Here is a 14830-nt window from a genome sequence, read left to right on the forward strand (position 1 = left end):
TAGAATGGTGGCAGGAACACTGCAGGTGTTCATAAACTATGTGTCAACTGATTAAATCAATCAAAGGGGAAAGAGACGCAATCACAGTGAAAAAAGAGGCAGCATGAGCAAAAATCCAGCAGACACCCCTACTAGATAGGTGTTAATACCATTCTCATTTCAGAGGTGGTGAAATTGAGACCCAGAGAGGGTAAGTAAGTTTCCTGAGGACACAGTTATCACATTATCAGCCTCTGCAGAGAAGACTTGCTTGTAGCAAGACAAAAATGATTTACAGTGACAGTCACCGTGTTCACATATCGGGTTGGTGGATAATTTTTATTCTGGGTTGGTGAGGGTGGGATAAACAGCCTCATACATGCCCGAGAGTATCAACTGGCAAAACTCTTTTTTGAACAGCCATTTGACAAAATCTATTGACATTCAAAGAAAGTATTCTCTGATTCCATCAATTTTGCCTCTTGAAATAAATTCTAGAAAAGCACAAGCTTGCAAGAAGGAGGAAAACGCACATATCCTGATGTTTTTTTGCATATTGTTGTATTCATTGAAAACGAAACAACCAAAATATTTCTCAGTAATGAAAAGATTACGTTGATTTAGGCATGTTTATTTCATGGAACGGAATGCAGTAGTTTGAAATGCTAAGCATATGTATGCACACACGCACACAAACACACAAACACAGCTATACACATGCACACCAAAAGATTCTCAAGATAAATTTTTGAGAGGAAAAATAAGTTAAATTACAGAATAATACATATAGTGCCAGCATGTAACTGAGTTATTATTCACAAATGTCTGTACTCATATTTATGTAAATACATTGACTAAAATCAGGCAAACTATTCACCTTATTTAACCCATGGGTGTGTGGACAAAGAACACTTACTTATTGTTCTGAATTCTACATTATTTCATCTTTACTAGTGGGAATTTATGTATGCAATTATTTGTGTGTGCGTGTTTTAAATTTCATGAGGCAAATAAGCTAGTGCCCAGCTTTTAAAAGAAGGCTGAGACTATTTCCAAAGCAATTCACAAAAACAAAGCATGAATCTAGCTTCATGGATTATCAAGCCCATTGCTGGTGCCTGTGTGCTAATGCTGTAAATCTGAGGAGGATGTAGGTATTGGATTCTAATGCATCTTTTCCCCCAGAATTATGTTACCTCGTAAAATAATATTAATTGCCCTGTTCAGTGAGTTTGCGTTTGCCAAGTGTTCTCTTGCCATTGTGATAAGTGGCAGCTTCACCTCTGCAGAATTTGGCAGTCCAACTATGAAAAATATGAGTTCAAATAATGTTCTTGGTATCCATGGGCTCTGAGGGAAAACATATTTTCCCTTGAAAGCTGTGAGTTAGGGAAAATAATTTTCTTAAAGTGATTTTCATGGTCAGTTGTGTTGGCCTCAGTAAGAGAGAGAACTCTGTTTTATAACTGTTACCTGAGGAAGTAATAAGATGCAGTGGCAAGAATTGGACAAAGAGCTTGGGAAGCTGGGGTTTGGATCTGTTTTTATTACTCTTGCATTGTAACTTTTCGAGTTTTGCATATTAAAATTGTGTTGGTATCATTCTGTTTATTCAACAATATTCTTACAAAGAAATACTAAGGTGGTCAGCCCATCCCGGCGGCACAGTGGGTAGCAAACTGAACTGGAGTGCTGGAAGCCACGTGGCCGACAATGGTTCAGATCTCAGGATTGGCTTGAAAATACACGAGGCATATGCACATGTGACAAAGACCCTGTTGACCTGGAGTGTAAGGGAAAAGAGGATTGCGAAATGTCCAAGCCTTGCGAAGGATGCTTCTCTTTCTTTTTCTCTTTTGCATGTGCTATCATTAATAAAATTAATTTTTGTAAAAGGAATTTCTAAGGGAACATATATCAGTGTGTTTTAAACTATAAAATTCTATACAAGCTAAACATCAGTGTTACAATGAAGAATAAAGAAGAGGAGGAGGAAGAAAGGGTAGAATAGGGTAGGAGGGGAGGATCATGGCAGTTCATGGATTCCCCTAAACCTGACTAAAATACCCAAATTGGGTCTCCACTTCCAGGCATCCATTGTATAGGTAACTTTCCCACCTGCAACTGAAACATTTATAGTAGGAGTTGGGCAAGGATAACCCAGCAACTTAAACTAATTCTTTTTTAAAATTTTGACTATATAAAATGCTTTTTTTCCAGATGTGGTAGCGTTCACAGAGTTGACTAATCTGGGTAGAAATAAACACTGTCAACACTTCCATTAGCAAGTATAACACGAGGCTGCAGTTTCTAAAACAATACTAATTGGTGCGAAGTCGTTCAGATGGGCTTTCCTGGCAGCTGATGCCCGTCTGAGGAGTTTTTTCTTCACACGGTTGGAAAATACTCATTTGGGTTCCATGACTGTCACTGAGATACCTTGCTGGGCGTGTTCACAAATGTTATCTCATTTGTTTCTACCATAACCCTGGGAGGTTGATAGCAGTATTCTATTTCACAGATAAATTGATAAATCTCAAATAAGACCAAGTTGAATCTGATTTAACCCAGCTAGTGGCATAGTGAGACTACTTTTAGTTACTTCCCTCCCCTCAGCCCTCTCTTTTTTTATTATTTTTTTTAATATCCACAGGGTGCCCACACATGAAAAAGAAATAAATACACAGAGGGAGGCCTGGTAGGTGTTGTAGTGGTTAAGGCTCTGGACTCCCACATGGCCAACCGTTGTTGGAGTCCCAGACCTGATGGCCTTCTGTCTCACTTTCTTCCTTTCTCTGGTGAGCACATGTGCTCTATAGCAAATTGAAAATAAATAAATAAATAAATAATTTAAATGAGACAGTGAGGGAGGGAAACACACACACACACACACACACAAACACACCACTCTGATGGGGCTTAGTCATGCCGCAATGCCTTTTTCTCCATTTCTTTATCCCATCAGAATCCTAGGCAAACACATGGCCAGCATGATTTTTTTTTTTTTTTGGAGTGGTTTTCACTATAGGGCGCGTGTGCTCGCCAGACAGACAGAGAGAGACAGAGAGACAGAAGCGAGAAATCACCCCCCAAAGGGGATGGTCACGCCACAATCCCTTCTCCTCCATTCTCCTCTTGGGATCTTGGGCACGCACGCACACATGCCCGGCGTGAGTTTTAAGCCACCAGGTCCGGGATGCGAACCATGGTCGACTACATGGGAGTCCAGCTACATAGCCATTACGCTAACTGCTGATCCCTGGCCAGCATGTTTTTTCAAACCACTAGGTCCAGGATTCAAAGGGTGGTTAGGCCCTGTGAGACTGTACAGTGGGTAAGCTCCTTCTGTATAGTGCTTACACACTATACTCCGGGGCTGGCTCTTCATTCCTTTTCAAATTCCCGTTCCCTTCCTCTTCTCCTTTCGTGGCTGTTCACTTTTTCTTTCTCCTTCTCTCGCTCTCTCTCCGCCTCCCCAAGCTAAAAATCAACAAGAAAAAAAAGGAAGAGAATACAATAATAGTCTACAATTTTTTAAATAAAATTTTGTTCATATATTTGATAAATGGACTAAAGTACTTTTGAATCCATGCAACAGGTGTTGCTAAATATTTTGGCATTAGGGGTTAAATGGAAAGAAGACTTGCAAACTGCTTCCTATCAGATTTGCATAACCTGACATGAGGTTTAAGGTTGTCTGCAGAACAGTATTTATCTGCCTTCCCATTCCTGCCTTCACTCCGGAATGGAAAGCAGGCTTTCACCACATGGTCGGTCGTCAATACATAGGTGATAGGCTAAGCCTTCTCTCTTATCTGTCGTTACCTCTGGATGAGATGTGATCTTTGTGGTGATCTTGTCTTAATGACTGATAATATTGACATTTATCTGATAAGCATACAGCCAGTGTGAATTTTGTATCTGGAACATAGTTCCGGGCACCAAAAGAGCAAAAGGCAAATAAGTCAAAGCCCTTGGGGATTTCACTATTTAGTGCTAGAGAAAGATTTGAATAAATGCTTCTAACCCAGTAGAACAATTTACAAAATGGTATTATCTCATGTGAAAGGGGCTTATAAAGAATTATGCACAATATAGAGCCATGTGCAAGACATAATGTATTAGTTAGGATTCCTTTCATTGCAAGTAATAGAAATCTACAGGCAAGACTGGCTATGTAATTTGCAAAGCTCAGAGAAAAGTGAGTGTAGGCTCCTTGTTCAAAATACAAGAAAAACCTACTTTTAAAAGATATTCGTTAGAGGGCACATGTGCTAGAGAGAGAGAGAGAGAGAGAGAGAGAGAGAGGGAGAGAGGAAATGAAAGATAAGGAAAATGAGAAACTACCCCCCCATGGGGAATGGCCATGCCACAATTCACCCTCCTCCATTTCTCCTGTCAAGATTTTAAGCATGTGCATATGTATGCCTAGCATGTTTCTTAAGCTGCTGTATCTAGGACTTGAACAATGGAGTTAGCTATGTGGGATTCGGCTATTCTAACCACCATGCCACTGGCTAGCTCCCAAATGTGATTTTAGAGCTACTGAATGGCTCCTTTTCCTCCTGTCATGGTATTTTGCACTTGCTAGTTAATGCTTTTCCCTTGGGCAGGGGATCCTCTTGGGGTGAATGCTGAGACTTATAAGAGCTTCAGGCCCATTCATCCCACAGTTTGACACATTAGCATGGCCCATGAACTGTGGAGTTCCCTGCCCTCTGATCAATGCACTGGGATTGGTCTGGGATAGAGAAGTCCTGTCAGGTATCTCCCTTTATCTCTAGCCTTCCACCCCAGTTCACATCAGAGGGAGAGCCCCAAGGACATTGCATCTCTGTTCTATCCCCCAGATCACCTGTGGAATGCACCATGGTACTACCAGCTCAAAGTTAGGATGGCATCACTGTGCTTCATCTATAAGTGAATGTGTATGCCCAACCCTGATCTTCCTTATTTCTGTGCTCAGGACACTGATGCAACAGTGGTGGCTGGATGAGGATGGGGAGGCAGAAAGGAATACCAAGGGCCAGGAGAAGAAGACTGCAGGGAATCCGTCTTGGAGAGATGGGTGGTGGGACTATGCTTGAACTGAGGCCCCCAACTCCCAGTGCATGCTCCATTATCCCATTGGGACTTGCTTGTGAAACACATACTCAAATATGAAATTTTTGTTTGAGAAAGATTTTTGCTATAGAGTGCATATGCTTGCCAGAGAAACAGAGACAGAGACAAAGAAAGTGAGAAATCACCCCCCGACCCCCCAAGGGGGCTGGCCATGCCGCAGTCCCTTCTCCATTCTCCTCTCTGGATCTTGGCCATGCATGCACGCATGCCCGGTGTGAGTTTCAAGCTGCATGTTCCAGGACTCAAGCCACAGTCGGCCATGTTGGAGTCTAGCAATGTAACCATTATGCCTTCTGCTAATCCCTCAAATATGAAATTGTTACCTTCTGGTGGGAGGGAGGTGTTAAACTCTTAGTGTTGCCTGAAAAAATTCCTCTTGTCTAGAGAAGTACATAGGTTAATCCATCGTCCTTTGTCCCATTTTTCTTTTTAAATCATGCAAGAGAATTCATTAATGACTTTACAGGTTATGACAACACAGCCTCCCTTCTTGCTCACGTGTTGGGTGATCATCACTCTTTGCTGCTCCCAAGACAGCTCCAAACACTAGCACAGCCTCATCTTTCCAGGCTACAGTCATCTGTTTCTTGCAGGCCATGGCATATGCACCCTGTAACCAACAGTTAGCGCAGAGCTCTGCTTGTTATACTTCTCGGATGTTTCTTAGTAAGTAAACTTATGAAGATTCCTCCTTAATGGGATACACACTTAAATAACTAGAGTATTTTACAACAAAGCACAAGTCTGCATGAGACACAGAAGTACAAAGGAAACCTATGCCTTATCCTGAAGCTAAAGAAGCTACTGTTCCTAACGGTAGATATTCAAGTTGACTTCAAAGTCAACTAGCTAATATGTAATGGGTGTTCTAAGAAAATTGTTACATTAAAATTCAGTTCACTATAGAAATTTCAGGAACATGGGTAAATCTATGTCGTTAGGCACTTCCAAATCCTATAGTGCTCTGAAAGTATTCATTATGAGCATGTTTGTATTGAGTGTATGTATGAATGAACTAGCTATTTCCTAAAAATTCCCATTTGATGGGTTGTTGAAAACCATGTACAAGGAGAACACAGAAAGCTAGAAACAAGGCCAGAGAAGCTTTGATATAGATGGAAAGATTAATTTGACAGCTCACGTTAATGATGTAAATGAAATCCTGAATAAATAATGCAGACATCTCGTATGAACAAAGATGTTTTCAGAGATTTGTAGGCAATATAAGATGAAGGGAGAGGTAGAGAAGAAAGATAAGTTGTTATAGTAAAGTATCACAGAAGATAATAAAATTGATAAACTAGTGGATTGTGAGTCAAGGAAGATGAAATTTGGGGATTTCGAAGCAAATAGCAAGAGAAGTAGGAAGCCTTTGGCAAAGTACTTACACCACTCAAGACATAGATTTGAAACATGGTTAAGGTAATGAGGAAGAATTCAGGAAGGTACCAAGCTAAAATTCTGCCTCAAGGTGTTCCGACAAAATGTTGGAGAGAATGATGAGGAGTAAGATTGACATTATAGGATGGTTTGAAGCAATTAGATCCAGATTCATTCGTAAAAGCACATTCATATTGATAAACGCTTACGGATTGTGAGTGTATTTCTAAGAGTGCATCCCTGGTTATAGAGCAATTTCAAAACTGTTTAAGAAAGGATTTTAAACTGAACCCCATGTTGTATTGACTGATAAAGTCATAAAGCAGGTAGATTAGAGGCAGCTCAGTATCAGACTCAATCAATAGAAAGAATCTTTGCAGCAGATGTAGACTGTACTTTCAGCAATTAGAGCCACTTAAAATTGTCCATCCATGATGTGGAAGAGTGTCCCCTTGGTAGTGTTTAAGATTCCCTTCAAGGTCATATGGAAATAATTGGATCAGGTTATGTTCCTCTATGAAGTGGGGCTTTCAACTTTTTTAAGGACCATCAGATGATCTGACCATAAATCACAAGCAAAGACAAGACTGATGTGAGTGTGGTTGGCAAAAATCTCTTAGTCTTAATTGGTTAAGTCCAATCACATATTATAAAATGCTCTTAACAGTGGATTATGCATATTAACATATGGTAAGAACTAGTATATCAAGAGCCCGCAAAGCTATAGTGCTACTTTGAAATATGTAAAGACCTGGGAGGTGGGCTATAAAATGATGTAAAAAGACATCACAGTTTTTCCTCCTAGAATGTTATTTCTTTGGAGCCAGCAGGTGGCATGGTGATTAAGGCACTTAAGTCCCATATGGAGTTCAAGTCTTGAACCTGGCGACTTGAAAATCATGCTGGGCACATGTGTGTGCATGCCCAAAATCCCAAGAGAAGAATGGAGGAGAAGGGACTGCAGCATGGCCATCTACTCCTGGGGAGAGGGAGGGCGAGATGATTTCTCACTTTCCCTTTCACTGTTTTTCTCTGGCAAGTGAATGCACCCTATGGCGCATACCTAATAATAATAATAATAATAATAATAATAATAATAATAATAATAATAAAAGAAAATGAAATAAAAAAGCTGTTTCCTTTAGAATAAAGTCTATAAACTCTCTATAAACTTTACAAAGTACTCAAGCCTTATCTGGTATGTCAAGCCTCATCTCTTATTCTGTCATCCTTTTCCATGCCCTGATTGCTCTCACTTGAGAGTTAATTAACCATTTTCCTAACAGCTCAGACCAGAGGACTTCATGCCCCTTTCCCTCTCCTTGTGATCATTTATTATACTGCAGTGATTTTTTTTTTCACTTATTCTTCCATTTGAACTGGAATCTTATCCTTCACAGTCCTGTTCAAATCCCATTTCTCCTTGATCTTTTCAATTCTGCATGCAGTTTTCAATGTATCATGTCTTGTTATACTGTTTACAGATAGTGACCTTTGGCACTGACAGAAGACCTTGGGCATCATGGGTGCTCAATAGATACATATTGATGCAAAATGATAAGTGGCCAATTTATTTGACTCAAATCATCTCTGCTCTTACAGCTTGATGTATTAGTTGCTACTGAATTTAGATGACCATTCTGAAATCAAAGAAAAAATGGCAATGTAAAATGTGTATGTAATAAACAATCTTAATGTTTTGAAAAAATGTCACTAGAGGACCTACTATTTAAGTTCAAAGAGGCAATCTGTTACATATATAAAATGTGTGTGTTCTATTTTATGCTTAATTTCCATAGGTACTGAATGTCTTACAGATAATAAATATTATGCCAGAAATGATCAAATCCTTTAGCCTGATCTGAGAGGCTGTGAGCAGCTAAAGGTGGCTTCCTGTTTGCACAGTATGTGTTTCAAAAATCTTACTTATCTGGTTCCTTTTAGACTCATTCACTTGTTCAGTAACTCTAATATGGTCTGAATTTAGAGCTGGAAAGAACTTATTCTGGGCAATCAAAGCAGCAAGGAAACATGACAAGTTACTAGACACACATTATTAAATAAAAGAGGGCCAGGCAGCTCCTTGGGAAACATACTTCTGCCTGTAGTTCTCCTGTGGAAGAAAAGCTAGTAGAAATGAGGTTTTACATGACTTATGGACTGCAGATTGGCAGTTTACCTCTTTCAAATTTGTGAGTTGTCTAAAAACTGGTTTTTACTGACATATCGGCCAAATAGCCCATAATAGCTTCGTTGTTCTTCCTGAATGCTGTTATGAGCCAGGACTGAGCTCTGTGTCTTATCCATGGGGATCTGGAATCAGTCCCCAGGAGGAAAACACACAGGACCATGCCTATCCCACCCTGAAAGGTTAAATGTTCTCCATAATATTCCAATGGAGCAATTGCACATACCTTGATAAAACAGGATCTGAAATAAAGTTATCAAGGCTGTACTTTATGACCAAAACTGAATGACTGAAGGATATAGAAACATAATAAATGGCTGTGAATACCAGCTACAGTGTGGGAAGAGGCGGGGTGAAGGAGTAGAGTCTGAGGAAGGACATTAAGGAGAAAAATAGAGAGGAAAAGCATTTACAGGATAAGGAAATGGGTTATTATCTGTTGAAGATAACTTTATAGTATTATCAACTGGACTGGTGAGAAATGTACACATGTTGGCATATTCACTTTGCAAGGTAAATGCGATTGAGTGCATAAAAGAAAATAATAAAAATGGAAAAAGAAAAAAAACCAGATAAACAAGTATAAATGTTTCTGTAATGCTCCTCATTACCTTAGTTTTGTAGAATACTTTGTGCACTCAGTTTTGTGATTAAAATTTTTGGGGAAGACATAGATATTCTTAAATATTTAAGTCTGTCTTGGATTTCTTTCGTGATACTTCTTTGTCACCAAGTTGAATGGTTCTTTCTTCATCCCACTTACCTTGTTTTCTTTAGCCTTAAAATTCAAGTTTTTTTCTCTTCTTGGAATTCCTATCCATAATATCACTAAAATTCTTTTATTTATTTGTTTTTTGGTACTGGAATCAGTTTATATTGGGTTGTCAAAAAAGTCAAGATGCATTTTTGCATAGAAAAAATATGTTGTAACTTTTCCAACAACTCAGTAAGTCAGGGCTGTCCACATAGAAATTTATTCAACAATTATTTTTGTGTACCTACTGTGAACCAGGCATTATGTTAGGTTCTGGTTATCTGTCGGGGAAAAGACAAAGATATTCCAGTGATTAGACTTTAGTTCGATGAAGATAACTCAACTTTCTCAGCAACATTTGAAATCATTGATCTTTTTTTTTTCCTCAAAACATTTGTTTCAGAGATTCTCACACTATCGTAGAATTCTTCCTAAGTCAGGCAACTCAAGTGATTCTTTGATGGATTCTTCTTTCTATTCACTAAACATAGGGTTTAATATCTTCTCCCTTCCTGTTCTTGGTCATTATGTCCAAAAATTAAGGGTTTTAAATGCCATCTGTATGCTATTTACTGTGAAGTTTGTATCTTCTGCCCTAACCTCTTCCCTGATTTCTCTAGAGTCATATAGTCATCTTGGAAAGGTACACTTGGATGCCTAACAGGATTTCCAACCCAGCACCACCAAAATAGAACCCTTGATTCTCTACAAAGTAGACTGCCCTTTTCTATAGTTTTCTCATTCAAAGCAGTGGGATCCCTATTCTGCTGGTTGTCTAGGTGAAAAATATAAATGTTTTCCTTGATTTTACCTCTTTGATGTTTTTATATCAGCTCTTCAACAAGCCTGTCATATATCTCTTCATGATATATTCTGAATGCAAGTATAGTTCCCACGCCCACAACTTTACCTTAGTTGAGACCAAACTATAATCATTTCTCCACTGACTGTTGCATGAGAAAAAGTAAGAGGTAGAATATAGGAAATTGTAGATTTGCTGCTGGTAAATCTAAGATGTTATGATGCGATACATTCTATTTCTTTAATAAAATGTAAAATGCAGGATCAGCAGATGGTGTAATGGTTAACTTGCTGAACTCCCATGTATTCAACTGAGGTTCAAGTCCTGGAATATTTTGGGCACTCAGATTTTTTATTTAAGGCATCTTAAAACTCATCGCAGGCATGTGTGTGTGTGTGTGTGTGTGTGTGTGTATGCCCACAATCCTGAAAATGGAGAAGGGATTGCAGTGTGGCCATCCCCTCTGGGGGTGGGGGGATTTCTCACTTTCTATCTCTCTGTATCTCCAGCGAGCATACATGCTCTATAGCAAAAGTTTCTCTTTTAAAAAAATACATGAAATTCAGTCATACACAGGATAGTGAAGAGGTTGGGCTGATGCTGAAATCAGAGAGGGATGATAGGAGAAGTCAATAGATGGGGATTGCAGTGGAGAGGGAAAGGTTGGGAGAATTAGCAAAATAAACTTCAAAGGAACAAAGGGTTTTGCTGAAGGTGAGTAACCTAGTATAGAACTGAAAATGGATATCCCAAAAGCATTTGTTTCCTTTCTTTTCATGAGATTCAAAAAATGTAAAAGAAAATACAGCCTGCTCCTGCGTGGGCAGCAGAAGACACACCTATCAGCTAAGACAGATGTTGCTAATAGAAGAGATGGTGCTGATATAAAAGAATTCCCATCACTATCACTAAGTGCATGAGCTTTGGAGGCAGACACTTGAGATTTGAATTCTGGTACTTCTGTTTACTAGAATGTTTTATTGGCCAGGTCAGTTTTTTTCACCTGTGAAAGGTAGATATAAAATCACATAGTTTAAAAAGTAAATTTTATTCTTTAAACATTAGTTTTTTTTTTTAACCTGTGAAAGAGAACTCTACATACTTACATGACAAGTGTAAAAAAAATGAGAATACACGTATAGTACTTAGCACGGTATTTGGAAACTAGCAGTTGCTCATTACATACTAGCAGTTATTAGTGTTATTATCAGCACAATTAACAAAAGTTTAGTAAAACTTTTCTTTTTACTATCTTTCTTTAGTTTCACTGTGCAGATAAGATATACTTTAGAAACCTCCCTTATTCTTACTCAGTAATACTTCATAAATATTATTCACACATACATACATTTAGGCATGTGATAGATATCAATTCATTGATTGTTTAATAATGTTGTTAAAACATCTTTGTCATGCATATCATTGCATCTCCCATTTTATCTACTGCGGGGTTGGACCATCTTAATATATATTTGATAGAGGGAAGTTAAAATGAGAAATTCTGCCTTTCATGATGCAAGATGCTGATAGAGACACCCACCCACCCAAGTGTGGAATATGCTGTTGAGTAAGATAGACTTGTCATGTGTCTGGACCAATGGGAAACATGGTGACTCATGGGAAATATTCATTAGACTTGGAGCAGCATCCCACTATGTGACCTATAATAATAGCATGGAAAAAGTTTCCCTATAGGTCATTTAACTTCCTTTTTCTTCTTCTTCTTTTTTTTTTTTTATTTGTTTGTTTGTTTCAATTTGCTATGAGCATGTGCACTTTCTGGGGGACAGGTGGAGAGAGAGAGAGAAAAGAGAAGAGCATGAGAAAAAAAAGAGAAAGAGAAGGAAAATGAAAATGTGAAAATACTCCCCTTTGAGTACAGTGAAACCACAATCCCTTCTCCTTCATTTCTCCTTTTAGGAATTTGGAACCTATGCACACACACCTAGCATGTTTTTCAAGCCACCGGGCCATGTAGGATCCAGCCCCTTTAACCACTATGCTGACTGGCTTGGTCATTTAACTTTGAACTTCCAGCAGATAAACTCAGGGTCATTTTGTTCCTTACAAATGGCATATTACTGTGCCACCATTTACTTGAGGTTTCAGGTGTCATTCTTTTCTACTCTTAGAGGTTCAAATCGGTAGAGAATAGATGTGGGACCGTGTGAGAATCACATTGCTGCCTTTAGCTTGGCCTCTCCAGGATAGTCAGATCTCACTTTAGGGAGGGCCTTCCTCTTCCTCTTATATGTAGAGGGAGAAGCTAGAGCAGTGGATGCAGGAACCAGGTTGGATTGTTGTTCTACTGATGACATGGATATAGGATGTTCTGGGATATCATTTTGCCCAAGTGGAAGGTCCAAGGAAAGAGATGGCATGTGTTGTGTTGGAGCCATGGTCTCCAGAACACGTGAACCACTCTTCATCAGTCTCACAAAATAGTTTTCCACATAGAAGGGAAAAAGCTATTATTTGGTCAGGGAAGAAAAGAAACTTAGAATAACCATTTCAATATCATTCCATTTTGAAGGCTGGAAAAGATAAGTGATAGGGACTTTGTCTTACCCCTACTACTCTATCCTCAGAAATGCTCATGTATTTTAGATGAACATCTATTATTATCATTTTGCCATAAGGTGCATTTGCTTGCTTGAGAGAGACAGAGACAGACAGAAAGAGACAGAGAGAAAAAGTGAGAAATCACCCCCCACCCCAGCTGATGGTCACATCACAGTCCCTTCTCCATTCTTCTCTTGGAATTTTTGGCATGTACACATAACCAGCTTGATTTTCAAGTCAACAAGTCTGTTGCTAGAACTGTGGTTGACCATGTGGGAGTCCAGCACCTTAACCAACATCCCACCTGCTGGCCCCTTCTTCTTCTTGTTATTATTTATGTAAGTAGATTGGCAGTACCTCACAAAGATGTGCATCATTGAATGTGAATAAGAAATTATAAAATAAAATAGAAAACTGTAGACTGGTAGAAAACTTAACATGAGTATTAACTGCAGTATTAAGTAATATTAAATAACTTTAAACTACCTCACAGTCTCCCTGTCATGCTATAGCTTACTAACAAGTACTGGTACTAAAGTTAGAGGTGCATGTATTGTAGTCTTCAAGAGGGAGGTGAGACACTTTTTAATACTGATTGATTCTAAGAGAAGGAATAGTCTCTAGGACCAGAGAAAATTATGATGTTTAAAGTTTCAATAATCCTCACTTTGAAAAATGTGTCTGAAACTAGAAAATGAGACTTATTGTGTAGTCTGAGTTATTAAGAGATATTGCTGTTCATCAGCTTGATAAGGAATTTTGAGCTTGTAATCTTAAAACCAGTCACAGTGCTTCACTAAGATTGGGGCAAGGGAGGGGACTTCTATACCACAAAATACAATATATTGGTTGTATTCTTTTGGCTTATCTAGACAGACCTTGAGGTAGTCATGTCCTGGCCTTCAATATTCCTTTCCTTCAAGTGTATTTCTAATAGATAAGAAAGAGTCTCTTGGATGCACTTGGAGCACTTTCCATCACTTACCAAAGTTAGTGCTTACCTTTTCAAGTTTGCAGCCCTGTAGACAATAACTACATCCCCAGGGGCTTAAGGGAAACATGTCAAACCAGCCTGAATCTCAGAGGAGTGAAAATTTGACACTTAGACAAATGCTGGATCTTCTGAGTGCATTTTGAGGTTGCACTCTGGTGAGTTATATAGATGTTTGTTATCCGTAATTGTCACGTCTGAAATGACTCATGAGATTAGTACAGCCATATAAGTATATACTAGTCAATTTTATTTTAGAACAAGCTACTGAACATTGACTTTCTGTTGAGCAATCAGGCTAAAACTATCTTTCTTTCTTAAGTAGCAATTCTCAATGGGCCAGAAAACTTTCTTTAGGCAACATTATTAAAAGATATCACAGTCAATCTGTAGGCTACTTGTTTGATTATGATCTGTGTTGGGTAGTGGTTACTTGCAAAATATTTGAAGTATTTAACTACTAGGGTACTTTTTTTTAAAAAAGAGATTTTTGCTATAAGGCACTTGTGCTCACAAGAAAGACAGAGAGGAACAGAGATACAGAAAGTGAGAAATCACCCCCCAGGGGAGATGGCCACGCTGTAGTCCCTTCTCCTCCATTCCCCTCTCGGGATTTTGGGCATGCATGCACACGCACCCAGCATGAGTTTAAGCTGCCAAGTCCGGAGCTTGAACCATAATCGACTACATGGGAGTCCAGTGACATAGCCATTGCACCAACTACTGGTCCCTTAACCACTGTTTCTATTATAGATGGCAATCAACTGTAATTGACATGTCTTCATCAGCTTAGGTTATATGTAGAGAATATTTATCTTAAATAAAACCAAAGAACAGTAGTCCCTGGTTGTGTGCCATATTTTTTCTATTATTATTTATACATTCAATCGCTATACATCATTTAAATCATAAAGAGATTTTTACCCAGAATGATACACATCTCAGTCCAGTTGATAATACTATACAAATCCTCATTAACAGATAACAAATTATGTCTGTGTCTCGCAAATATCTTATCTCTCAATTTTTCCCCCTCATTTTCGTTCCTGT

At 38.7% G+C, this 14830-nt stretch overlaps 1 protein-coding gene across 1 annotated transcript in view; it reads left to right on the forward strand.

The window, feature by feature from the left end:
- NELL1 (neural EGFL like 1) overlaps positions 1-14830 on the forward strand; it is a gene marked incomplete in the record, with an annotated part of 909119 nt that overhangs the window by 554014 nt on the left and 340275 nt on the right.

This window comes from Tupaia chinensis, unplaced genomic scaffold (genome assembly GCF_000334495.1).
Source record: "Tupaia chinensis unplaced genomic scaffold, TupChi_1.0 Scaffold000196_1, whole genome shotgun sequence".
Lineage (NCBI taxonomy): Eukaryota > Metazoa > Chordata > Mammalia > Scandentia > Tupaiidae > Tupaia > Tupaia belangeri.